The 26,804-nt window shown below is 38.9% G+C and overlaps 3 long non-coding RNA genes across 5 annotated transcripts; 2 read left to right on the top strand and 1 right to left on the bottom strand.

Moving 5' to 3' along the window:
• Positions 1–1,419: 1,419 nt before the first annotated feature.
• LOC110867320 lies at positions 1,420–23,760 on the bottom strand. Of its 2 annotated transcripts, none has more exons than XR_004865544.1 (3): positions 23,628–23,760; positions 22,375–22,453; positions 1,420–1,605 (listed from the first exon to the last, which is right to left on the bottom strand). It is a non-coding gene; the product is annotated as an uncharacterized LOC110867320 (long non-coding RNA). The 2 variants fall into 2 exon arrangements; XR_002551521.2 differs by lacking the exon at positions 1,420–1,605 and adding an exon at positions 10,023–10,063.
• On the top strand, positions 12,861–15,703 carry LOC110867302. Its single transcript, XR_004865539.1, has 3 exons — positions 12,861–13,325; positions 14,455–14,930; positions 15,509–15,703. It is a non-coding gene; the product is annotated as an uncharacterized LOC110867302 (long non-coding RNA).
• Positions 18,807–21,648, top strand: LOC110867285. 2 transcript variants are annotated; one of them, XR_004865523.1, is made up of 3 exons: positions 18,807–19,271; positions 20,401–20,876; positions 21,454–21,648. It is a non-coding gene; the product is annotated as an uncharacterized LOC110867285 (long non-coding RNA). The 2 variants fall into 2 exon arrangements; XR_004865515.1 differs by having other exon boundaries at positions 18,850–19,271; positions 20,401–21,648.
• Positions 23,761–26,804: the final 3,044 nt, after the last annotated feature.

The following is a 26,804-nucleotide window of genomic DNA, read 5'->3' as shown; positions in this document are numbered from 1 at the left end:
GACTTGCAAAATTTCAAAGTGTTAGCTTCCCCCCCACACTTAAATTACACATTGTCCTCAATGTGTCCCAAAAATAAATTTTTAGGTTGATTGGATGTGTGGTGTAGTGTTAAAAAGCAAAGATTTATGTTACTGGCAGTCTGGACACGGCCCCGTGGTGACCGGGCACGGCCCCGTGGTCAGGTGCCAGTAACAGAAATTAAAGAAATGAGACAGAAGCCTGGACACGGGGGCGTGTCTGGTGAACACGGCCCGTGTCCAGTTACCTGAACTGGGCGTTTTTCTGCAGGTGGCTCAGCACGGGGCCGTGTTGGTTGGGCACGGCCCGTGTTGAGCCTTCTGTGATGGAGATTTGTGTCGGGTTGCTCTGTTCTTTGTGCATGGGGCCATTTTTCTCGTTCCCTTTTTCATCCATTACCACCATAAGTGTGTTTTATTCATCAATAACCATCAATCTTAGAAACCATCATATCATTGCAAACATAGAGAATTACATATAGTTAACTAAATAACTAGAGGGATACATGAGGTTATCATAAAGGTTCTACTTATTTAGGAAAATTTCGGGAATAGCTTCCCGATGTAGTAAGACCCTTTAGCCGATGGCTCCTCGGTTATTGTTCAAAGCCACTCTTCTATCTCCCTTGGGAGGAAGAAAGCAGCTTCATTCTCTTCAGTGGCTTGAGGAGGAACATTCACCGGGACTCCTTGCACCACCCTTTGCTGAGGCCTTTGGTGCATGGCATGCCATTCGGCCGGAATGATGACCTCGGGCACTACATTCCACGCTCTTTGGGTTATTACGGGAACCAAAGGCGGGGAGGCGAGAAGGTTTAACCTCTGGTGCAGGAGGTTTACTTCTCGAAGACAGCCTTCCAATCCTACCGTCAGAGGATTAATACGGTCCACTAACGCTTCTTCTACTCCCGTCATCTCGTCTATGGCTTCCCTTAAGGCGTAAACGTAGTTTACTAGGGAGTCTTCTGCTGTGGACGACCTTCTCCTATTTCGGTTATTTCGTGAAGATGATCCGCTAGTCCTGCTGGCCATTTTCTGTGAAAGAAACCGAAGATAACTAAATTTTTGCAAAACAGCACCTCGAGCACGGCCCCGTGCTCACTGAGCACGGCCCCGTGTTAAGTTGTCTGCAGGATTTTTGGCTAAGGATTCTTGGGTTTTAAATTATTTTCACATCTTTTAACTGTGGTTTAAGCTTAGAAAATTTAAAACAAAGTTATTGAATCAACTTTAAACAAGAATCCGCAGCAAATAATCTCACAAACTTTACATAGAAGGTTGGAACCATGGGGTTTCCAAGCTTCCATGGAGGAGATGTTTGAAAATTTTTGAAAGAAGGAGAAATGAACATGTAAGACCCTAATTCGTATTTGACAAAAAGTCGCAGCGGAAATTCGTGCCATAAAATTTCTTTCGTTACAAACGTCTGGACTTACTTGAAAGTTCGTCTTAATATGTATCTTTTACAAAAATAAAGCATAAGTCCTGTTTACTAATAGTACATACTCAATTATTCCCGTACAATCTATCTTGTGACTCGGTCTTCGATCTCTATTCCTCGTGATAACCGCCCGTGATTCGTACAACCTGCACTCACCACATACATTCATCACATTAGTACACAATACATAAACAAGATCCAATACATGTACACTTTCCATTCAGCTTTCTCTCTGATTTTAAGCATATCATTTGCATATCCATTCCCTGGTGAGCCTTCAATAATGTACCTGCATAAATCTTCGTTTTCCAGGCACACGATTAATATCATTGTCACACCCCAACCGATGGCGGAAACATCGGGATGAGACGAAGTGTGTAGATTGCTCAAAACGTCATAACACTATGTGACAATAATTAATTTAAATTGAAATTTCATTTCAAAACTAAATGTCATACATAATTCAAAAGGAAATAACAACTTTGTTTCATAACATAACATAACCAACAAAGTGATAGATTAATCTAGGTGTGTATCTAGTCCACCCTAAACTTGTTTCATGAATCATCCATACTTCAAAAATCAACCTGCAACATGTATTAAAATAGAGTTTCAATGCAAAAGCAAAGAGCGAGTATACAAGTTTGTTTACATAGCATAATAGAATAAAAACTCATATCCAACATGAACATAATAAAATAGTTTAAACGTGCTAGTTTACGTAGTCCATGTGATAGCCCAAGTTTCCCAATGCGTTTAAAGTACCTAACCCAAAGTTTAACGGGAGGTTGATATGTCTCCTCCTAACAATACCCCAAAGACTAACGGGGAGGTGCATTACTCCTATAGCGCTACTATTGTTAAGGCGGAACTACACACAAGAATTAAACGTTCACATTGCACAAAAAGTCTCAAGATTCACAAGTTTCATGTTTCATGTTTACATGGATAGAGTAAGTTTCAAATAAGTTTCAAGTGTCGTGTGCGTTTAATATAGAATACATGTTGCACCCAAAGTGTTAAAAGTAGAAATGGGTTCGAGTATACTCACGGTTTACAAGTGGTGACTTGAAGTTCCGAGAGCAAGTTTGTAGATGAGTTAGTTTGGAGCACCTTGTCCTTCTACACAAGGAAACGTAGGTGTGTGAGTTTGGCGTATACAGAAGATTATAGATTCGGAGTTTAAAATATAAAGAAAGTAATATAGGTGAAAATAATCATCTTGTACACATAACTCTTGTTCTTGACACTATTGAAACTCAAAAGAGTTGGTATGATTTCATGGATTCTAAGATCCATTAGAGTCGTAACAAGGGCATGGTCATAGATGATGTAACGTCCACTTAACAAATAACTATTAAGTCATCATCAAGTCTTAGTTACTTAGATGTATACGTATAGAATAACTTAGATATTATATAGTTTTACAAGTCTTAAGATTCAAGCATGAGGTAGGAGATTAATGTCTCCATTTAGGTACCTCTTTGTGTCATAGAATACATACATGAGGTAGGAAGAACAAGCTTCCATTTAGGCACCTCTATTTTTCACCACAACGCTTGTTGTTATAAACGACAAGGAGGGTCATGAACACACAAGTATCAAGGTATGAACAACAACTAATCTATAGTGAAACATCAAGTAATGGGTGGATTCTTATGAAGGATAGCCCAAGCTAATCCAACCATCACACATACATCAAGCTTCACACTTGAACACTACTTGTGGGTAAAACCCTAATTAAAACAGAAAGTTTATGAGGTTTTAACCTCTGATTTAGATGTCTCAACCATGTTTTTAAGCTTAACCAACCATGAGAGGGGTTGTAAGCATTAGGACATTGGTTTGAGATGTGTTTCACACAAGTTAGATGAAGTTTGCATAGGTTTGAAACAAAACAGAAAGTTTTAGTCCATTTTAGGGCAAATCCAAGCCTGATTCTTCCAAGGAAAAACCAAGGATTCAAACCCAAGGAAATAACAAGGCAATAGGAAGAAGAACCAAGTGATTTGGTTGAGAAATGAGCAAGTTACACTCACTTTTGTAAGTCTTCACGAATCTGTCCAAAACTCAGATTCTCAGCTGATTAGAGAGTAGTTTAGTGAAGATTAGAGAGTTGTGAAAGTGTCAAATGGGTTGGAGAAGGTGGGTATTTATAATTAGGGAGTTAGAAGGTGATTGGAGGTGATTAGAGGTGGATTAAAGGTGATTGGGTGAGATTAGAACTTGGGATTTCGTGCAAAATTTGAAAGAAACACAAGTCTGCCGAAAACAGGGGCTCGCGTGACGCCAAGGAGCCTCGCGTCACGCGGCGCCCTTGATCTCCAGACTTTCGTTTTATTACAATTTAGCCCCTGAAGTTTTGAGTTTGATGCTTTTAGGTGCAAACTTGAGAGTTTGGGGACTTGTTTCGATATAAAAGCATAGTATAAGATGTAGTCAAGCATGATGATCATAACCAAAGTATATTTAAGCGTATAAGAGTCATATTCAAGTATCGTTCTCGTTCAAAAGACGTTCAATGCGTAAGTTTAGTTTAATTACAAGTTTCGCACATAGTTTCCAAGAATCACGATTAAACATAGACTGATTCACCAAATTGAACATACGAGTATACATAGAATGCGTTTAACATAGATGTAACAAAATATAAGCTTCATTAATGATCCAAGTCTCGATTTGATAAAGATTACAAGGAAAGAAACGATTACAAGAATACAAAGTTTCCAAAAATAGAATTACGAATCAAACTTTCTATAAATGGAAAGTACAAAATAGCCGGGCGTTACAGTCTCCCCTCCTTTAGGAAATTTCGTCCCGAAATTTAGGAAGACGAAGGGAAGAGATGAGGATACTTTGACTTCATATCCTTTTTGAGTTCCCATGTAAATTCAGCGCCACGTTTTCCTTCCCATCTAACTTTGACGATAGGAATCTTGCTGCGCCTTAATAGCTTGACTTCTTGCTCAACGATTTCCACTGGTTTTTCCACAAAATGCATAGTATCGTTGATTTGAAGATCTTCGAGAGGAACTTGAAGTCCTTCATTAGCGAGACATCTCTTTAGGTTCGAGACGTGGAACGTTGGATGAACGTTGCTGAGCTCTTGGGGTAAGTCGAGTCGATAAGCCACCTTACCAATCCTTTCGAGTATCTTGAAAGGACCGACATAACGAGGGGCAAGTTTTCCCTTTTTACCAAAACGGACCACTCCTTTCCAAGGAGATACTTTGAGTAGGACATGGTCCCCAACGTTGAACTCCATTGGTTTTCGTCCCTTGTCAGCATAGCTCTTTTGACGATTTCGAGCCTTGAGCAGATTGTCACGGATTTGGAGAATCTTATCCGTTGCCTCTTGTATGATCTCAGGGCCAGAAAAATGCTTATCACCAATCTCGTGCCAGCTTAAAGGAGATCGGCATTTGCGACCATACAATGCCTCGAAAGGAGCCATTTGAATACTAGAGTGGTAGCTATTGTTGTACGAGAACTCGATCAAAGGTAAATGCACATCCCAACTACCACCAAAGTCGATGACACAAGAACGGAGCATGTCCTCTAGGGTTTGGATAGTACGTTCAGTCTGTCCATCCGTTTGAGGATGGAAGGCCGTACTGAGATTTAAATGAGTACCCATAGCGGACTGAAAAGTTTGCCAGAGACGCGAAGTGAATCGACCATCACGATCAGAAATGATGTCGAGAGGAACACCATGATGGCGTATGACTTCATTGGTATAGATACGAGCAAGTCGTTCAACCTTGAAATCCTCACGAATGGGAATGAATTGTGCGGACTTGGTCAAACGATCAATGACCACCCAAATACTATCGTAACCAGCAGGTGTACGAGGAAGTTTAGTTATGAAGTCCATCGCAATGCTATCCCATTTCCAAACAGGGATCTCAGGTTGTTCGAGTAGGCCAGAAGGTCGTTGATGCTCGGCTTTGACTTTCGAACAGGTAAGACACTTGGAAACGTACACAGCAATGTCTCTCTTCATACCAGGCCACCAATAGGATGTACGTAGATTATGGTACATCTTGTCGGCGCCAGGATGAATTGAGTACCTAGATTTGTGTGCTTCGTTCATGATAAGGTCACGAAGATTGTCGCGATCTGGGATCCAGACGCGATCACAACAATAGAGAAGACCATCAGGTTTCGAAACGAGTTGACTTTCAGAAGCTCCACGTATTTCTACAGCCATGGAACCTTCATTGATAGACGAGTATTGCGCTTCACGAATACGATTGTGAAGATCGCTCGAGATATGAAAACAACGAATGACATCTACGTGAGCTTTACGACTAAGTGCATCGGCCACGACATTCGCCTTACCAGGATGGTAGCGAATCTCGCAATCATAGTCATTAAGTAATTCCACCCAACGTCGCTGTCGCATATTGAGTTCTTTTTGGTCAAAGATGTGTTGCAGACTCTTATGGTCAGTGAAAACCACACACTTAGTACCATATAGGTAGTGTCACCGAATCTTTAACGCAAAAACAACTGCGCCAAGCTCGAGGTCGTGGGTAGTATAATTTTTCTCATGTATTTTGAGTTGGCGAGAGGCGTAAGCGATAACTTTGCCTCGTTGCATGAGCACACAACCAAGACCACGATTTGATGCATCACAATACACCACGAAATCATCAGTCCCATCAGGGAGAGCGAGAATAGGAGCGTTGCAAAGCAAGTCCTTGAGAGTTTGAAAAGATTCCTCTTGCTCAGGACCCCAAGCAAAAGGTTTCTCCTTTTGAGTCAACGAAGTGAGAGGAACGGCGATCTTTGAAAAATTCGAGATGAATCGACGGTAATAACCCGCCAATCCTAAGAAAGAACGGATTTCAGAAGGAGATTTAGGCGCGGTCCAATTCTTCACAGCTTCGATTTTTGAAGGGTCGACATGAATTCCTTTTTCACTAACAACGTGCCCAAGGAATTGAACTTCTTTGATCCAAAACTCGCATTTAGAGAACTTAGCGTATAAACGTTCACTACGCAAGAGTTCGAGTATAAGACGAAGATGACGCTCATGATCGGCTCGAGATTTAGAATAAATGAGGATATCGTCAATAAAGACGATTACGAAGCGATCCAAGTAAGGTTTACAAACACGATTCATGAGGTCCATGAACACAGCGGGTGCGTTGGTTAAGCCAAGAGGCATAACCACGAACTCGTAATGTCCATAGCGAGTACGAAAAGTGGTTTTGGGAACGTCCTCTTCGAGGACTCGAAGTTGATGATAACCAGAACGAAGATCGATTTTGGAGAAACAGGTAGCGCCTTGAAGTTGATCAAAGAGGTCGTCTATACGCGGAAGAGGGTAACGATTCTTGACGGTGAGTTTGTTGAGCTCACGATAATCGATACACATGCGAAAGGAACCATCTTTCTTTTTAACGAAGAGCACGGGAGCACCCCAAGGAGAGGTACTTGGACGAATGAAACCCTTCTCGAGGAGTTCTTGAAGTTGCGAAGATAATTCTTGCATCTCGGAAGGTGCAAGACGATAAGGAGCCTTGGCAACAGGAGTTGCGCCAGGTACGAGATCAATACGAAAATCAACGGATCGAGGAGGAGGAGGACCGGGCAAATCTTCAGGGAAGACGTCAGGGAAATCGCGCACCACTGAAACATCACTTAGGCTCTTTCCCTTGCCTTTTTCCACAACGTGGTCTAAAAAGGCAAAGTACTGTTTGCGTAAGTACTTGTTTGCTTGTGTGCAGGACATCAACTTTAGTCCCCTTGAAGGTCGGTCTCCATAAACGTGTAAAACATCACCAGAGGGAAGAGGTAAGCGAACGAATTTCTCGTGACAAGCGATTTCGGCATGATTCTTTTGAAGCCAATCCATGCCTATGATGACGTCGAAACTACCCAGTTGCATGGGTATGAGATCGATAGAGAAAACGTGCTCGTTAAGAATAAGACGACAATCGAGGAGAATGGAATCGACTAGGATAGACTTGCCATTGGCGACTTCAACGGAAAACGACTTAGGTAGCTTAGAGCGTGCACATTTTAACAATGATTCGAATTCTAAGGACACAAAGCTTTTGTCCGCACCAGTATCAAATAGTATCGAAGCATAAAGATGGTTAACAAGAAACGTACCGTTAACGACATCATTGTCGTTGCGTGCTTGATTTGCGTTTAGGTTGAAGACGCGTCCACGAGGAGGCTGCTGCTGCTCTTGGATCCATTGAGGGCATTGGGGACGAAGATGATTAACATCCCCACATTTGAAACACGCCCTAGCGGGTCTTGCGTTTTGAGGAGCAGGTTGGGCTGGCTGAGCTTGCTGAGTTTGTTGAGCTTGCTGAACTTGTTGAGCTGGCTGCCCTTGGCGACAATAGTTGATGGTATGACCATAACGGTTGCAATTTTCACAACGACGACACCTAGCATTAGCGGGATGATGGAAGTTACAGGTGGTACACTTGGGGTGAATCCCAGTGTACGGCTTGGGGGCGTCAACAGGAGCAACAGGATTTGGGTTAACAGGCGGCACAATCGCGTTACAAACGGGGTTGGATTGCTTTCGCTTCTTTCCCCTATTGTTATTCGATTGTTGGGTAACTTGATGGGCTGGCTTAGAAGAAACGGGGTTTGCGGCTTGCTTATCGCGAACGCGATTGTTGTTCAAAGACGCGGCCAAACGGTAAATGTCTTCGATGCTATCGAGTTTGGCTGCCTCAATTGTGTCACGCATACTAGGGGGTAAACCATTGATATACTTGCTTTTCTTGCGATCAGGGGTTGAAACAAGGTGAGGGACAATGAAGCTAAGTTGCTTGAAACGGGTGGTGTAAGCTAGGTTGTCATCACCAACTTGCTTTAAAACCCAAAATTCTTCCTCTAACTTTCTTTGCTCATGCGGAGGACAAAACTCATCCATCATTAGGGCCTTAGTCTCCTCCCAGGTCAACGCACAAGCCAACTCGTTCGAACGGATGTTTCTTTCATTCGACCACCACTCAAGAGCGCGGGCTTGGAATACCCCGGTTGCGCTACGTGTCTTGAGTTCGTCAGGGCAATCGCTATTGATGAATGTGACCTCTATGCTGTCAAACCACTCAAGCATAGCGGTCACCCCATCATTGCCAGTAAATGGCTTGGGATTGCACGAAGAAAAGTGCTTAAAGTTGAACGAGGCGGGCTTGCGTATTTCGACCTTAGAGTCGACGGAAGAGTGAGGAGTTTCAGATGCACGAATCTCGGAAATGACCTTTGGGACGACGCGAGCGAATTGATCGGCCATGAAAGCCATCATCTTCTTGGTGGAGCGAGACTTTGACTTCTTAGACGCGTTGGAGAGACGAGAAGACATCTAAGATTTAAAGAACGAAATGAGTGAGACTTGGTCATAATGTTTGTTTATGAAAACGAAATTGATCACATAGCATAAAGAGTCACATAGCATAAAGGTTCAAGTTGATTTTCATAGCATAAAAGTTTAAACGTTTCATATAGCATAGTCATGAATTCCACATAGCATAACATGAATAAACGAAAGCATTGTAAATTTAGTTTGTTCACGAGGGATTATTATTGTTTGTGATTGCGATAACGTGCGAAATGTTTAAAACGACATTTTGAAATGAACGAACGTCCAAGTATAAAAATCATGTATAAATTGAGATACATAAAAGAGAGGCTCAATAAAACATTGGAGTGTTTCGGGTAGAGAAACGTCGACTATTCCAAAGTGGGTCGAAAGTTCTTTCGAATTAGAGATATTGTGCTTTGGCCTATAAGTAAGATACTCTCGTCGAGAAGCGATTAACGGTATCTTACCCTTCCGGTTACTACACATCTCTAAATGATTGAAACATTCGGGACTTTGGCGAGAATAAAAATCAAGGAATGGGACTTAATCGACAAGATGCGGGTTTCACCCCTAACTTGACGATTTCGTACCCTAAATGTGGTTGGTACTCGTCGATCAAAATAAAATTTTGACACTTTGACGAGGGTCCACTAGAGTTGAAATGGAAATTACCATTAAGTTGTGGATGTCACTCCTAGCTTAATGGTGAAATTTCGTGCAAATAGATTAAAGGTAGAATGAGAGTCGTTTACCAAATTGTGGGTTTCACGCCTATTTTGGTAAATTCTTCTCGTTGGTGTTACAAGAGTATAAAAATAGCGTAAGTGTATTCGTGTTAGCCTTAGGGAAGGCACATAAATTTAATCAAAAGTATAGCTAGGAAGCATGCATGGTAGAGTACAAAAGTTTTAAACAACAAATAAGAGGCAAAATTCCTAGAACTATAGATTAGGGCAAAAGCATGGCAATTTTTCCTAATTCCCTATAGTTATGGCTCTGATACCAATCTGTCACACCCCAACCGATGGCGGAAACATCGGGATGAGACGAAGTGTGTAGATTGCTCAAAACGTCATAACACTATGTGACAATAATTAATTTAAATTTAAATTTCATTTCAAAACTAAATGTCATACATAATTCAAAAGGAAATAACAACTTTGTTTCATAACATAACATAACCAACAAAGTGATAGATTAATCTAGGTGTGTATCTAGTCCACCCTAAACTTGTTTCATGAATCATCCATACTTCAAAAATCAACCTGCAACATGTATTAAAATAGAGTTTCAATGCAAAAGCAAAGAGCGAGTATACAAGTTTGTTTACATAGCATAATAGAATAAAAACTCATATCCAACATGAACATAATAAAATAGTTTAAACGTGCTAGTTTACGTAGTCCATGTGATAGCCCAAGTTTCCCAATGCGTTTAAAGTACCTAACCCAAAGTTTAACGGGAGGTTGATATGTCTCCTCCTAACAATACCCCAAAGACTAACGGGGAGGTGCATTACTCCTATAGCGCTACTATTGTTAAGGCGGAACTACACACAAGAATTAAACGTTCACATTGCACAAAAAGTCTCAAGATTCACAAGTTTCATGTTTCATGTTTACATGGATAGAGTAAGTTTCAAATAAGTTTCAAGTGTCGTGTGCGTTTAATATAGAATACATGTTGCACCCAAAGTGTTAAAAGTAGAAATGGGTTCGAGTATACTCACGGTTTACAAGTGGTGACTTGAAGTTCCGAGAGCAAGTTTGTAGATGAGTTAGTTTGGAGCACCTTGTCCTTCTACACAAGGAAACGTAGGTGTGTGAGTTTGGCGTATACGGAAGATTATAGATTCGGAGTTTAAAATATAAAGAAAGTAACATAGGTGAAAATAATCATCTTGTACACATAACTCTTGTTCTTGACACTATTGAAACTCAAAAGAGTTGGTATGATTTCATGGATTCTAAGATCCATTAGAGTCGTAACAAGGGCATGGTCGTAGATGATGTAACGTCCACTTAACAAATAACTATTAAGTCATCATCAAGTCTTAGTTACTTAGATGTATACGTATAGAATAACTTAGATATTATATAGTTTTACAAGTCTTAAGATTCAAGCATGAGGTAGGAGATTAATGTCTCCATTTAGGTACCTCTTTGTGTCATAGAATACATACATGAGGTAGGAAGAACAAGCTTCCATTTAGGAACCTCTATTGTTCACCACTACGCTTGTTGTTATAAACGACAAGGAGGGTCATGAACATACAAGTATCAAGGTATGAACAACAACTAATCTATAGTAAAACATCAAGTAATGAGTGGATTCTTATGAAGGATAGCCCAAGCTAATCCAACCATCACACATACATCAAGCTTCACACTTGAACACTACTTGTGGGTAAAACCCTAATTAAAACAGAAAGTTTATGAGGTTTTAACCTCTGATTTAGATGTCTCAACCATGTTTTTAAGCTTAACCAACCATGAGAGGGGTTGTAAGCATTAGGACATTGGTTTGAGATGTGTTTCACACAAGTTAGATGAAGTTTGCATAGATTTGAAACAAAACAGAAAGTTTTAGTCCATTTTAGGGCAAATCCAAGCCTGATTCTTCCAAGGAAAAACCAAGGATTCAAACCCAAGGAAATAACAAGGCAATAGGAAGAATAACCAAGTGATTTGGTTGAGAAATGAGCAAGTTACACTCACTTTTGTAAGTCTTCACGAATCTGTCCAAAACTCAGATTCTCAGCTGATTAGAGAGTAGTTTAGTGAAGATTAGAGAGTTGTGAAAGTGTCAAATGGGTTGGAGAAGGTGGGTATTTATAATTAGGGAGTTAGAAGGTGATTGGAGGTGATTAGAGGTGGATTAAAGGTGATTGGGTGAGATTAGAACTTGGGATTTCGTGCAAAATTTGAAAGAAACACAAGTCTGCCGAAAACAGGGGCTTGCGTGACGCCAAGGAGCCTCGCGTCACGCGGCGCCCTTGATCTCCAGACTTTCGTTTTATTACAATTTAGCCCCTGAAGTTTTGAGTTTGATGCTTTTAGGTGCAAACTTGAGAGTTTGGGGACTTGTTTCGATATAAAAGCATAGTATAAGATGTAGTCAAGCATGATGATCATAACCAAAGTATATTTAAGCGTATAAGAGTCATATTCAAGTATCGTTCTCGTTCAAAAGACGTTCAATGCGTAAGTTTAGTTTAATTACAAGTTTCGCACATAGTTTCCAAGAATCACGATTAAACATAGACTGATTCACCAAATTGAACATACGAGTATACATAGAATGCGTTTAACATAGATGTAACAAAATATAAGCTTCATTAATGATCCAAGTCTCGATTTGATAAAGATTACAAGGAAAGAAACGATTACAAGAATACAAAGTTTCCAAAAATAGAATTACGAATCAAACTTTCTATAAATGGAAAGTACAAAATAGCCGGGCGTTACAATCATTAACACTCAACGTATCCAAAATCATACTTACATATACACGTGCATACATCCATACCTCTCTACATACATGCATACACTCATACGTATCTTCATATATTCTTAAATACTCTACTACATACGTACCTACATTCGTATGTTTCTACATACATGCCTACACTCATACGTATCTTCATATATACATAAATACACATCTGCATACGTACCTACATTCCTACGTCTTTACATACATGCATACGATCACACGTACTTCCATACATACATAAATACTCATCTGCATATGTGCATACATTCTTACGCCTTCACATATATACATACTATCCTACGTATCTTCATATATACACAAATACGCTTCTATATACGTACCTACATTCGTACGTCTCTACCTACATGCATACACTCATACATACCTTCCATATATACATAATTACACATCTACATACACGTACAAGATCTTGCATACCTCTTACATACTCATACGTTAATTACATGGGACTTAGACTTTGATTTATAGCCCATAATGTAACATCCCAAAAACGGGTTTGGTAATCAAACCTCGTTAATAGTAAAGACGGGTAAAATGCCGTTAGTGGTAAAAATTAACCCGGTAAATATTAGGACTCAAATAAATAAACCTAGTATTAATTAAAAAGGGGGATAAATACTTTGAGAAAACAAAGTATATAAAAAGGCCAAATTAACGGGACTTAAAAACATAACAGGTTATAATTTCCCGAACCCGTTAAAATAACTAGGAGTAATTAACCTAGTTAGTGGCTTGTGATTAAGTGACTAATGGTGAGGCATAGCTTTATTTGATCAAAAGAAAACCCGAGGGACCAAAACCGTTAAAAATGGTAAACTTGAAAGATTAAAACAAAATAAACACCACCAAACACACACTTAGGTGTGTTTGGTCGATTAAAAACGCAGGGAACGAGCAGGAGCTTCACACAAACCCTAACTCTCACTAAATCAATCAATTGAAGGCTCTAATCTGGTCCAAATCGAAATCCGAGCACGTATTAGTGATCCCCACTGAAAAAGGAGTCACAAGGTATGTAAATTTTATGAAAAATCTCTAGTTGGATTTCTAGGTAAACTTAGAAATCTGAAATTTGATGGTTGCATGTTTGTTATATGATGAAATTATGAATGATTTGATGTCTAGGAGTAAACCCTAGTCATTTACTTGTTGAATTGATGTTCATAATTGTGAATTCATGATCACCCGATTATGTGCTAAATGAGTTTTGTAGAAACATGATGAACCCTAGAATCATAATGGTTAAATTGTGTTAGTAGAACTCCCTGAAGTTGGATTTGAAGTTTGATGTTAGTACTTGTTACTTATGCTAGAATTTAAGGGTTTAGAACACTTAAATGGGCTGGAGAAATTTGATGTTTCGTGTTGCACACAAGGTGCTTGATGAAATGCTTGAACAAGAAAATATAACAAAACTGATTGGGATTAAAAATTATTGGGCTGCAGTTTTTAAAAAATCATATAAAATCATTGGAACGACCTGTGAGGTTGAGCCTTATATGCTCAGAAAGATATTGAAACATACTACGTTTTATGTTTGAACATGTTTGTTAAATTCTGATGTTAAACGGGTCAAAACAGTGTCCGAAGTCGGCTGAACTGTTTTGACAGCAAGCTGATTGGAAGCATTTTTTTTACTTCAGAGCTGATTTTGTAAAAATCATATAAAATCATAGGAACATCGTTAGAAGACGTACCATATATGCCTAGAAAGCTATTTTAGAGTTCTACGATCCATTTTTGAACATGTTGATCTAATTCAGCTTTTAAATGGGTCAAAATGGTCAATTACAGCAGCTGAATACAAAATCGCTGCACTTTAGTAATGTTCTTATTAACCAAGAAAAAGGCATAGGATTGTACGTACTTGCTTTAGGCATGAAGTATTGACTGTTGGGAACAAATAACACTTTATGTGACGTGCTTAAAGTGTTTAAAATCACTTACTAACTAGTTTGTATAAGTAACTTCACTAACGGGTCAAACGGTTAATGAATGAAAAGAATATTGGTATAAAACTAGTTGTTGAATATATGACATGTTTTGATTGATAAGTGTGTAAAAAAAAAAGAGAGACCATAGGGTGATGGCCATTGTATAGAATGACCAATCTAACCATCTTATGGATGTTATGATATAGTTTGACTCTAAACAAGCTAGGTGGGAGCTTGGAAAGGAACGGGTCAAACGAATGATGGATGCGAAGGATGTTTGCGCGGACGCGAGGTAAGTAAAGCTTACACTTTTTTTATACGTATTTACTTTATAGATTATAGACACGACCAAGGTTATATCCGAAATATGGGTTCCGACACGAAATGATACGGGTCGGGAAGAATAAAAGGATAAAAACCATGTTTAATGACAAAAGGGGCGAAATGGGTTAAATAATGAAATGGTAAATAAATACCATTCAAATATAAGTGCAAAATGTTGGTCGTTTAGACTAAACAGGTCAAATGGTAATGTTAACACCATTTGACGAATAACGACTAACAAGTGCATGTCAAGTCTAATGCTCACAGGGTAAAACGGCTTATGGAATTTACGTGGCTATGAATCAACAAATTATTAAGGAAAGGTATTAAAACGGGTCAATACTTTGACCCGCGCCAGGTACGTGTAAATTTGGTGAAGATATGTGAATACCTTAATGTAGAAAAATGACATGTTAAAGTAGAGAGTGGGATTTAAACTTAAATGATTAAATTTTCTCTAACGGGTCAAAATATGCATTTAAGCATAGACGGGTCAAAATCTTGTAAAAAGGTAATAAGCCGAATGCATAAAAGTCTAAAAAAATTATTAAGTCGGATGTCGGACTTTAACTCCATATGATGGAGAATCAAATTACAAACATGTAGGAAGAAATGGTAGGTCAAACGGACAAGCGAATTTAAAGATACGAAAGATTTCGTGTCAATTACGGCAAAATGGAGAGGCTGAATGCAGGGGCCACCGTAACTTACGGTGCCACCGTAAGTTACGGTGGAGCTGAATTATTTACGGTGGTTGCCTACTGTTGTACGGTAGGAAAATTTTATTACAGAGGCCACCGTAACTTACGGTGCCACCGTAAGTTACGGTGGAGGTTATTTTCAACTTTTTGTTTTTGGAATCAATGGTTTCCCGGACTCGTTTGGACACGTTTTAAAACCCGTAAGACTAAAGCATTTCGTGTTTATGAAATGTAGGTACATTTTGGATGCCGGAAGACGATCAAGCTCGACGAAGGACCGAACACGATATAGATACATGCTTCTGCACTCTAACACATTGCAAATTTTTAACAACGAATTCAACCACGTTATGTAGAATAACTTATGAATTGTAAAAGTTTTAATAAATTCGTATTTTTATAGTATGTGTAGGCTTAACTACACATCTAATTGTTGGCGTATACATATAAAATTGTTAATTAGTAACTAGGGTGTTACAAGTTGGTAATCAGAGCTCATGGTTAAAAAGTAAAGTGTGTTCGGTTCAAGGCTTGATCGCAAATCCGGTAAGTACGTGTATGTTAATAGTTTAGTATGCTAAAGTGTTGTAAACATCACATAGGGCTATCGTGTGGTACACGTTACCCCAATTAAAATGATTGATATAGTTGACGAAAATACGCGCGTTGACGCGTATAGTAGAAAAAGCCTTGTATTATAATACGGGCGATTATTGAAGTTGACGTTACTAACTTTTGTGAATGTTTTAATTGAAGGACACTCGCGTTTGAAGACGACGAGAGTCAAACAAATTGTGGATATGATGATGGAACGGTCCGAACTATGACAAGAGGAGCATGCTCACCGAGGACTAAATCGCGTAACGACCGCGAACAAGGTTAATGGCAAGGAACGCCCGTCGGGGCAAACATTACCAGGTGCACATTTAAAATAATCGCACAAATAGTAATATGCAACAAATACGTAGAAATTGAAAGTTGCATATGTAGATTAAAAACTTGGAAAAAAAACCGAATAGAAAATGTATTCGGGATATTGTTTTCAAGATAAACAAATAGAGGCGTTACTTACATAGGGCGTGATGTGAAAACTATAAAAAGGTCATGTATGTCATGTGTTAATCGCTTACTCTGGCCAAGTAAGTAGTGGCATATGGTACCATGAACTTCTTATGGCGGACAAGTTTACATCAGATGTAGTAAGGGCGGGGTAAATGGGACTAATTAAAAAGTACCCAAATGAATCAGATAAGCAAAATATTTGATAATAATGTAAACGCACAACCGAGTGACGAAAGCGTATTACATTAGGATAATGAGCGCGAGTGAAGGGACAAAGAAACATGTAAAATGATTTAGACAAGAATTGGGAGGGAGTGTACTTACACTCGAACCCGGAAAACACAAGCATGTAAAATGATTTAGACAAGAATTGGGAGGGAGTGTACTTACACTCGAACCCGGAAAACGCAAGCATGTAAAACGCAAGCATGTAAAATGATTTAGACAAGAATTGGGAGGGAGTGTACTTACACTCGAACCCGGAAAACGCAAGCATGTAAAATGATTTAGACAAGAATTGGGAGGGAGTGTACTTACACTCGAACCCGGAAAACGCAAGCATGTAAAATGATTTAGACAAGAATTGGGAGGGAGTGTACTTACACTCGAACCCGGAAAACGCAAACATGTAAAATGATTTAGACAAGTATTGGGAGGGGGTGTACTTACACTCGAACCCGAAGAATGCAAATATGACTCTTAATGGGCCGATTTTGTAAAACACCAAATTTGAGAACAAAGTAGGAATATAAACGCGAAACGAAGTCATAATGCATACCGTAAGGGTTGCAATAATAACGACTTCGGTAAAACACCCGGTTGGTGGGTAAGGGTTTAAACGCATGCGTAGACTGAGAAACAGGAACGCGAAATAGAAAGTCAAAAGACTCGGAAAATGAGTCATGACTAAAAGATGACAAGAATTTTCGCAAACATAAATTTTGGTAATTACGTTCGACCATTTCAAAGTTGGACGGGTCAAATAAAGAATGAAGTTTGACATTCTTAAGTGATGAAAATTCACCCAAAATGAGTCAAATGAGTCAATTAAGGAATAACGCTTAATAGAATAGGAAAACGCAAACCGGTGAAACCGGAAAGCTAAAAACAATAAGATAGAAGGACCCGAGTAGTGGGTTGTAAAGGAGTATAAGTGTGAACCGTGTAATGGTAAGCGTAAGACAAACCGACATGTAAATGACGCTAGAAGTCGTAAAGTCGGAAGGATAGTCCGAAAGTAAACAAATGAAACCTTAGACTACGGTCAAGGTCAACTAAAGTTCAAAAGTAAAATTTAATGATTCCAAACATAACAAAGGATGCTTTAAAGCTATATATATGTATATATATATATATATATAAATAGACAATTGAATAAAGACTAGAATAAAAGATGATCTACGGGATCATCATAACCTACGGGATATTAATTAGAGCAAGGGTCTATGGGGCCAAATTGACCCACGGGTCATAAATTGAAGCAAAAGGATCATAAGGGCCTCGCCTCAAAGAGGTGAAAGCCTAAGGAAAATAGCCTACGAGGTTAAGTGAAGGAACCTACGGGTCGATAGTGAGAGGTCAGGGAACTTGTTACGATTCCCCGTATAAAACTAAGAATGGAAAACAATAAATTATGGGTTGTCAATATCCTGGTATGGGTAATTGACAAAAGTTAAAGAGAAGATCCTAAAACTAAAACTTCGGTTTAGTAAGAAATAACGTTTTTACAAACATAAATTCTGATAGGACTTTAAATAATAAGCATGAAAGATACAAGTCCTGACACTGATAGGCGCAAGACAATATATTCAAAAGGTGATATTTTCAAAAATGAAAGGTTAATATAAATTAAACATGATGTGACATGATCACGGTCAAGAGATGCAATGTGAAGTAGAATCACATTATAACCAAGCGAGCGGTAAAAAGTAACTAGACTAATAAGTCTAGTTAGTGAGACCGGTTAAGGTCAACAATTCAAGTCAAGAAATTTGGTTTGCTCAAAAACGGTGGGTTCGGTATAGCTGAACCGAATAAATAAATTTGAAAACAAAAGAATTTGTTGCTAAAAGTGAAATATTTCACTAAAGACCTTTAAACGGGTCAAAGTAACGGATTCACAAAGAGTTCGATAATATATAAAAGCGATGGATATCGCTAAGTTGACTAAACTAGTAGGAATAGCGAAATTACGTTATTTCAAGTTACATTATGTCGTATGAGGTACATAGATGTTTTGTAACCAAAAAGATAGTACAATAATTTTTCTGGTAATACTAACAATCGGTCAAAATATGAGCAATGCTCAATTGATATTCGAAAGCAAATGCATGGAGTTAAACTCGATAAATTATGTAAGAAAAGGTTTCGAGGACGAAACCTCTTTAAGGGGGGTAGACTTGTAACATCCCAAAAACGGGTTTGGTAATCAAACCACGTTAATAGTAAAGACGGGTAAAATGCCGTTAGTGGTAAAAATTAACCCGGTAAATATTAGGACTCAAATAAATAAACCTAGTATTAATTAAAAAGGGGGATAAATACTTTGAGAAAACAAAGTATATAAAAAGGCCAAATTAACGGGACTTAAAAACATAACAGGTTATAATTTCCCGAACCCGTTAAAATAACTAGGAGTAATTAACCTAGTTAGTGGCTTGTGATTAAGTGACTAATGGTGAGGCATAGCTTTATTTGATCAAAAGAAAACCCGAGGGACCAAAACCGTTAAAAATGGTAAACTTGAAAGATTAAAACAAAATAAACACCACCAAACACACACTTAGGTGTGTTTGGTCGATTAAAAACGCAGGGAACGAGCAGGAGCTTCACACAAACCCTAACTCTCACTAAATCAATCAATTGAAGGCTCTAATCTGGTCCAAATCGAAATCCGAGCACGTATTAGTGATCCCCACTGAAAAAGGAGTCACAAGGTATGTAAATTTTATGAAAAATCTCTAGTTGGATTTCTAGGTAAACTTAGAAATCTGAAATTTGATGGTTGCATGTTTGTTATATGATGAAATTATGAATGATTTGATGTCTAGGAGTAAACCCTAGTCATTTACTTGTTGAATTGATGTTCATAATTGTGAATTCATGATCACCCGATTATGTGCTAAATGAGTTTTGTAGAAACATGATGAACCCTAGAATCATAATGGTTAAATTGTGTTAGTAGAACTCCCTGAAGTTGGATTTGAAGTTTGATGTTAGTACTTGTTACTTATGCTAGAATTTAAGGGTTTAGAACACTTAAATGGGCTGGAGAAATTTGATGTTTCGTGTTGCACACAAGGTGCTTGATGAAATGCTTGAACAAGAAAATATAACAAAACTGATTGGGATTAAAAATTATTGGGCTGCAGTTTTTAAAAAATCATATAAAATCATTGGAACGACCTGTGAGGTTGAGCCTTATATGCTCAGAAAGATATTGAAACATACTACGTTTTATGTTTGAACATGTTTGTTAAATTCTGATGTTAAACGGGTCAAAACAGTGTCCGAAGTCGGCTGAACTGTTTTGACAGCAAGCTGATTGGAAGCATTTTTTTTACTTCAGAGCTGATTTTGTAAAAATCATATAAAATCATAGGAACATCGTTAGAAGACGTACCATATATGCCTAGAAAGCTATTTTAGAGTTCTACGATCCATTTTTGAACATGTTGATCTAATTCAGCTTTTAAATGGGTCAAAATGGTCAATTACAGCAGCTGAATACAAAATCGCTGCACTTTAGTAATGTTCTTATTAACCAAGAAAAAGGCATAGGATTGTACGTACTTGCTTTAGGCATGAAGTATTGACTGTTGGGAACAAATAACACTTTATGTGACGTGCTTAAAGTGTTTAAAATCACTTACTAACTAGTTTGTATAAGTAACTTCACTAACGGGTCAAACGGTTAATGAATGAAAAGAATATTGGTATAAAACTAGTTGTTGAATATATGACATGTTTTGATTGATAAGTGTGTAAAAAAAAAAGAGAGACCATAGGGTGATGGCCATTGTATAGAATGACCAATCTAACCATCTTATGGATGTTATGATATAGTTTGACTCTAAACAAGCTAGGTGGGAGCTTGGAAAGGAACGGGTCAAACGAATGATGGATGCGAAGGATGTTTGCGCGGACGCGAGGTAAGTAAAGCTTACACTTTTTTTATACGTATTTACTTTATAGATTATAGACACGACCAAGGTTATATCCGAAATATGGGTTCCGACACGAAATGATACGGGTCGGGAAGAATAAAAGGATAAAAACCATGTTTAATGACAAAAGGGGCGAAATGGGTTAAATAATGAAATGGTAAATAAATACCATTCAAATATAAGTGCAAAATGTTGGTCGTTTAGACTAAACAGGTCAAATGGTAATGTTAACACCATTTGACGAATAACGACTAACAAGTGCATGTCAAGTCTAATGCTCACAGGGTAAAACGGCTTATGGAATTTACGTGGCTATGAATCAGCAAATTATTAAGGAAAGGTATTAAAACGGGTCAATACTTTGACCCGCGCCAGGTACGTGTAAATTTGGTGAAGATATGTGAATACCTTAATGTAGAAAAATGACATGTTAAAGTAGAGAGTGGGATTTAAACTTAAATGATTAAATTTTCTCTAACGGGTCAAAATATGCATTTAAGCATAGACGGGTCAAAATCTTGTAAAAAGGTAATAAGCCGAATGCATAAAAGTCTAAAAAAATTATTAAGTCGGATGTCGGACTTTAACTCCATATGATGGAGAATCAAATTACAAACATGTAGGAAGAAATGGTAGGTGAAACGGACAAGCGAATTTAAAGATACGAAAGATTTCGTGTCAATTACGGCAAAATGGAGAGGCTTAACGCAGGGGCCACCGTAACTTACGGTGCCACCGTAAGTTACGGTGGAGCTGAATTATTTACGGTGGTTGCTTACTGTTGTACGGTAGGAAAATTTTATTACAGAGGCCACCGTAACTTACGGTGCCACCGTAAGTTACGGTGGAGGTTATTTCAACTTTTTGTTTTTGGAATCAATGGTTTCCCGGACTCATTTGGACACGTTTTAAAACCCGTAAGACTAAAGCATTTCGTGTTTATGAAATGTAGGTACATTTTGGATGCCGGAAGACGATCAAGCTCGACGAAGGACCGAACACGATATAGATACATGCTTCCGCACTCTAACACATTGCAAATTTTTAACAACGAATTCAACCACGTTATGTAGAATAACTTATGAATTGTAAAAGTTTTAATAAATTCGTATTTTTATAGTATGTGTAGGCTTAACTACACATCTAATTGTTGGCGTATACATATAAAATTGTTAATTAGTAACTAGGGTGTTACACATAAACATCTAAGGATCGATCAAAATCATGTTTAGAAAGCCCGCCGTAGTCCACGGATAACAAACCGAAGCCTACGATACATAAATCAACTTAAATAACAAATTTCCGAGTTTTGGACTTGGGGAGGGCGTCGGCGACGGCCCTAGGGCCCGTCGGCGACGGCCCGTAGTTTTTCCCGTAGCCAAAAAACCCCGTAGGCAGGTAATTAAGGCGTCGGAGAAAAACTGGTTTTCTAGAGCCCGTCGGCGACGGCCCTAACCCCGTCAGCGACGCCCTCTAGAAAACCACTTTTTCTGCAGATTCGTTTCGTCGTCCGTACGCACTAAAACGCACATAACTTTTGAACCGTTTACCCGTTTAACCTCCCGTTTCTTCCTACATGCTCGTAAATTGGTCCTCTATCCTATGGACTCAAAATCCCACATCTGGATTAAGTAAATTCTTAACTTATGCGCTATCGGCTTATTATTCATTTACGGTTATTCGACCCGTTCATGTTTTCATCAAACAACACATTCGTTTTAACATCAAGGCTACGTTTTGACCCGTTACATCTACTTAACAAAAATCATTGGTTTCATACAACACATCCTTATTGGTCCTCACTTAACATACTTAACTAACTAGCACATAACTTTACATAAACAATTAAGAAGTGATTACGGAAATCACTTACCTTTTTGCGTCCGTTCCCTTGCCTCCTTTTTACCCTTTTGCCTTTCTTGCTTGAGTCCATTTCCACACGATCCTTATGCCTTCACATCACGCAATCACATTCTTGTTAGTATGCATGATTGTACACTTAATGATCATGTCGAATGCGTGGTTCAAGTCTAACTTTCATTAGTCAAGTCTAACAAACATAAGACATATACCCAACATCACATCTCTTCCAACTCGTATAATTCCTTACATAATTGCATATAACACACATTGTTAAACACGCATCATATGACTTTATAGCACTGAAATTTGACAAGAGTCTAGCCATACTACTTATGCAAGGTTTGACTTCCAAAAGTCAACGACCCATCTTATGGACTTTTGACTTAACCTCATATATCCGTGTCATCATATTAAGCTATAACAATGGCATTATATACACTTCATATTCATGATGTAATATGCTTACAACCACATGATCAATCCATTACATACACACACATACATATTATCAATACTACATATACTAAAGCTTTCGGGATCCCATACTAGACGACCATATTTGGGGTACATAACCAACATGATTTTACCATCCTTACTTGCTATACATTAACGCCAATTTCATTTCGTAACCTCAACTAAACCGTCGACTAAACACATAGTGTGTACCATACAATGTGAGTGAACAATGAAAGATACTAGTGCACATTTCTACCCAAACAAGACATCAATAAAACCTCCACATGGATTCGATCTTACACATGTTCCTTGTGTAAGCTTAATAACAATTTAATCATTTACACATTGTATGTATGTTCATCCACTACTTGCATACATTTTCACATAATATCGTCGTTTAGTCATTTCATCAAACACTTGGCGTGCGTACCACTATCTAAGCATAATGTACAACTATTTCATGCATCAATCTTCTACATTCATACATAGTTCATCAAATCCTTCTACTCACCATCATGTAGTATTCACAATTAATCATCCAACATATCATCATCACATTTTATTCAATTCATCAAACCATAACTCGTTATACACCGATATTTCATCAATCTTTCAACAAGAATTGGACATAGATGGTGATTAAGTCATCATCATCACCATGACTAATGGGTTTTACTTCTAAACATCAAATTAACACAAACTATACATAACCTATGTTCTACTTAGTGATTCTAACCCTTATACATCATCAATTTCATACTAATTCACGGATTAAAACATAACCCACATCTTAGTTTTGAGACATACCTTATGATCCCCTTGTGTTGGTGATCACTAATTCACGTTCGGTTGATAATTTGAGCTTCAATTCACCCTTCAATTTGATGAATATTGTTGAGTTAGGGTTTGGCTCCCTTGGGGAGCTCTGGAACGATCCAGAACACACACACACGAAAATGTGTGTGGTGTGTGTCGATATTTTCTTTTAGTTAGTGACCAAGTTTCATCCCATCCACTTTAACCCCTCAAGATTACTTCCATCACATTTTTGGCACTACTTTTCTCCTTTAATAGTTTTTACCATGCACTTAACTAGGTTGAATAGCCTAGTTATTTATTTCGTAATATAACGCATAGGGACATATTTCAAATATATGACATTTGAATTTTGGGGCGTTACAGAATAAAAGTGGAAAGGACAAGATGGTCCTTGGGAACCTTCTTTTAGCACTTACCTAGGATGGTATATGTGAAGATCCCAGGAATCTCTGTCTAGTGAAGTGGTCAAAAATGAGCAGGAATCAGGCTGCATTTAAAGAAAACGACAGCACGCTGGACACGGCCCCGTGTCTGCTGGGCACGGCCCCGTGTGCAGAGAAAATCCTGACACATTTTGTCCGTATTCTGACAAAATCAGCAGAGAATCTTCTGGGTGGGCACGGGGTCGTGTTGACCGGACACGGCCCCGTGTTGGGAGGCTGTTTTATGGAGTTTTGTTGCTCCTAAGGATTTTATTTATATCGGGTGGTTCTTGATTTGTTGGAACAACCCCAAAGTGCCTAAGATACCTTAATTGTCCTATACTAAGGCGAGAACGCAAGAGGTTATCGGTGAGGGTAATTCCTATTTTCATTCTAGGTGGACAAGTCCAACCCTTTCCCGGGCTCTCGTTAAAGAAGGTGTATGCCGAATCGCTCAGGTCTATGTATGCATCGAACGAAGTCGATGGAGAGTCCTTCACGGCACAATCGGCACAGGGACGACTATCGTCCAAGTCTTTTCTAGGTATGAAGGTATTTTCGGCAGCAACGAGGTTGTCGGAATGCGGTTCCAACATTTCCCCATGGTCATCGTCTTGGGGCGGATCAATAAAATCCTTCCTAAGTTCCTTTGACCAATTTAGAATTAGTTCTTCTAGTTGAAATAACTCGTCAAGGAGTATTTCCCCTAGAATATCTGGCTGGGCGCATTCGAGGGAGAGATAGTGCTTATTTTTACTTTCGCCCCTCTTAAGGTTATAAGGAATCGGTGGGTCTATATAGTGGGGCCTATAATTTAGAAAATAACATTTTAATTCTTCGTGTTCGCCTCCACATAATCGACACCACGTACCATAAGAGTTCCGAAAGTAAAAAGAATTACTATCACTCATGTTTGTGTCAGAAATTACCAACCGCCGGGATCTAACGGTTCTGTTTTCAGTAAGAGAATCTTGGGCACGGGGGCGTGTTGAGTGGACACGGCCCCGTGTTCAGCTTACTGTCTGACTTAAAACAGGATTGCCAGTTCCAATGATTGAGCACGGGGGCGTGTTCAGCGGGCACGGCCCGTGCTGAGCTCTACAGAAGCTGAAAACTAAGAAAAATCCTAAAAATTAAAAAGAAAAATAAAAATATGATTAGGCCGTTGATTCCTAACTTTCTTAAAATCCTTGTGTCCCCGGCAACGGCGCCAAAAACTTGATGTGTGTTGGTGTGTATATAATTTAGATATATAATTAAGCCCTTTTTACACCTTTAGCCGAGTTTTAAATTTATAAAACACGATATTCACTAACACTAAACACACATATGGGCAAGTGCACCCATCGTGGACGTAGTATAGTGTTGGTAAGATACCGAGGTCGTCCAAGGACACAAGAGCTTTTAATACCGGTTTATCCTCAACGTCTAATCAAATCAAAAAGTGAGAAAAATGTTTTTAAACTAAGAAAATAAAAACTAACTAAATGCTGAAAATAAAAATAAAATAAAAACAGATAGACAAGATGAATCACTTGGATCCGACTCGTGTATTAGTATAACCTTTGATTATTTTCGCACTTTTGCACTTGTTTAAGAGATTATCTTAGTTATTGTAGTAGGCCCCTCTTTTGAAGGCGACGTTACCCTCAACCCAGTAGTTTGAGTCAGCAAGGATACAATCCTAAAGGGTCGGATTATTGGAAGATAATGAATTAAGTTATTAATGCAAATTATGGTAGGCCCCGCTTTTGGTGGTGACGTTACCCTCGGCTAAGTAGTCTGAGTCAGCAGGGATACAGTCCTAAATAGCCGGGTTATAGTATTAATAGTAGTTAACTTATGAGGGGGTCAAAGAGTTTGGATCCCCGCCATCCAATACCTATGGGCATTGAAGGAGATCCTACTAAATTTGACCCAGGTCCCAAGCAGGACCTCTAAACGCTGAACAAGGGCAAGACCCTTACCAAACCGTTCCCTTAACCCCCGACCAGGTAGCCAACATACCTCCATATAGACCGTGGAGATATGAATGGTGAAAATCTTTTATTTTATATAGACAGTAAAATAATGCCAAGACACCACGGACAAACGATAAGGAAAGATCACCTTCAACATAAGCAACTAGTTATTAAAGTCATTAATACAAAACCAAATAAAAAGTGCAAAAGATTAAAAATAAAAAGTATTATACTAAACACTTGTCTTCACCAAGTGATGTAAGAGACTTAGGCAAACATGGCCTTGATTGTCAAGAACTCTTACGATCAATCTTGGATCCCGAGACGACTCACACACTCTACGATGGACAATGGATGATGGTGGTGGATGATGGTGTATGGTGGTGGTGGGTGGTGGATGAAGTGTGAGAGAGGTGGTGTGCCAAGGGATGAGATGGAATGAAACCAAGCACCCCTATTTATAGGCTGAACAGAAGGCTGGGCACGGCCCCGTGTCCGCTGGACACGCCCCCGTTCCCGTCTGACAGTCTCTCTCCTCATTAATTGTAATTCGCAATTACAATTAATGCGCCTGCTGTACTTTCACCACGCCCCCGTGCTCACTGGACACGGCCCCGTGGTGGGCAACGGAAGCTTCTACAAGTTTGTCTTTTATGCTGCTTCTTGGGCACGGCCCCGTGCTGGCTGAGCACGGGGCGTGTTTAGGCTTCTGTTTTCTCTTCTTTGCTTTGGAGGATGCCGTTGAGGGTCCGGGCAGTTTACTTTTATTCCTTTTCTTGTAT

The sequence above is a fragment of the Helianthus annuus genome, chromosome 1 (genome assembly GCF_002127325.2).
Source record: "Helianthus annuus cultivar XRQ/B chromosome 1, HanXRQr2.0-SUNRISE, whole genome shotgun sequence".
Classification (NCBI taxonomy): domain Eukaryota; kingdom Viridiplantae; phylum Streptophyta; class Magnoliopsida; order Asterales; family Asteraceae; genus Helianthus; species Helianthus annuus.
The sequence above is the reverse complement of the archived record's forward strand: the minus strand, read 5'-3'. Positions and strand labels throughout refer to the sequence as shown.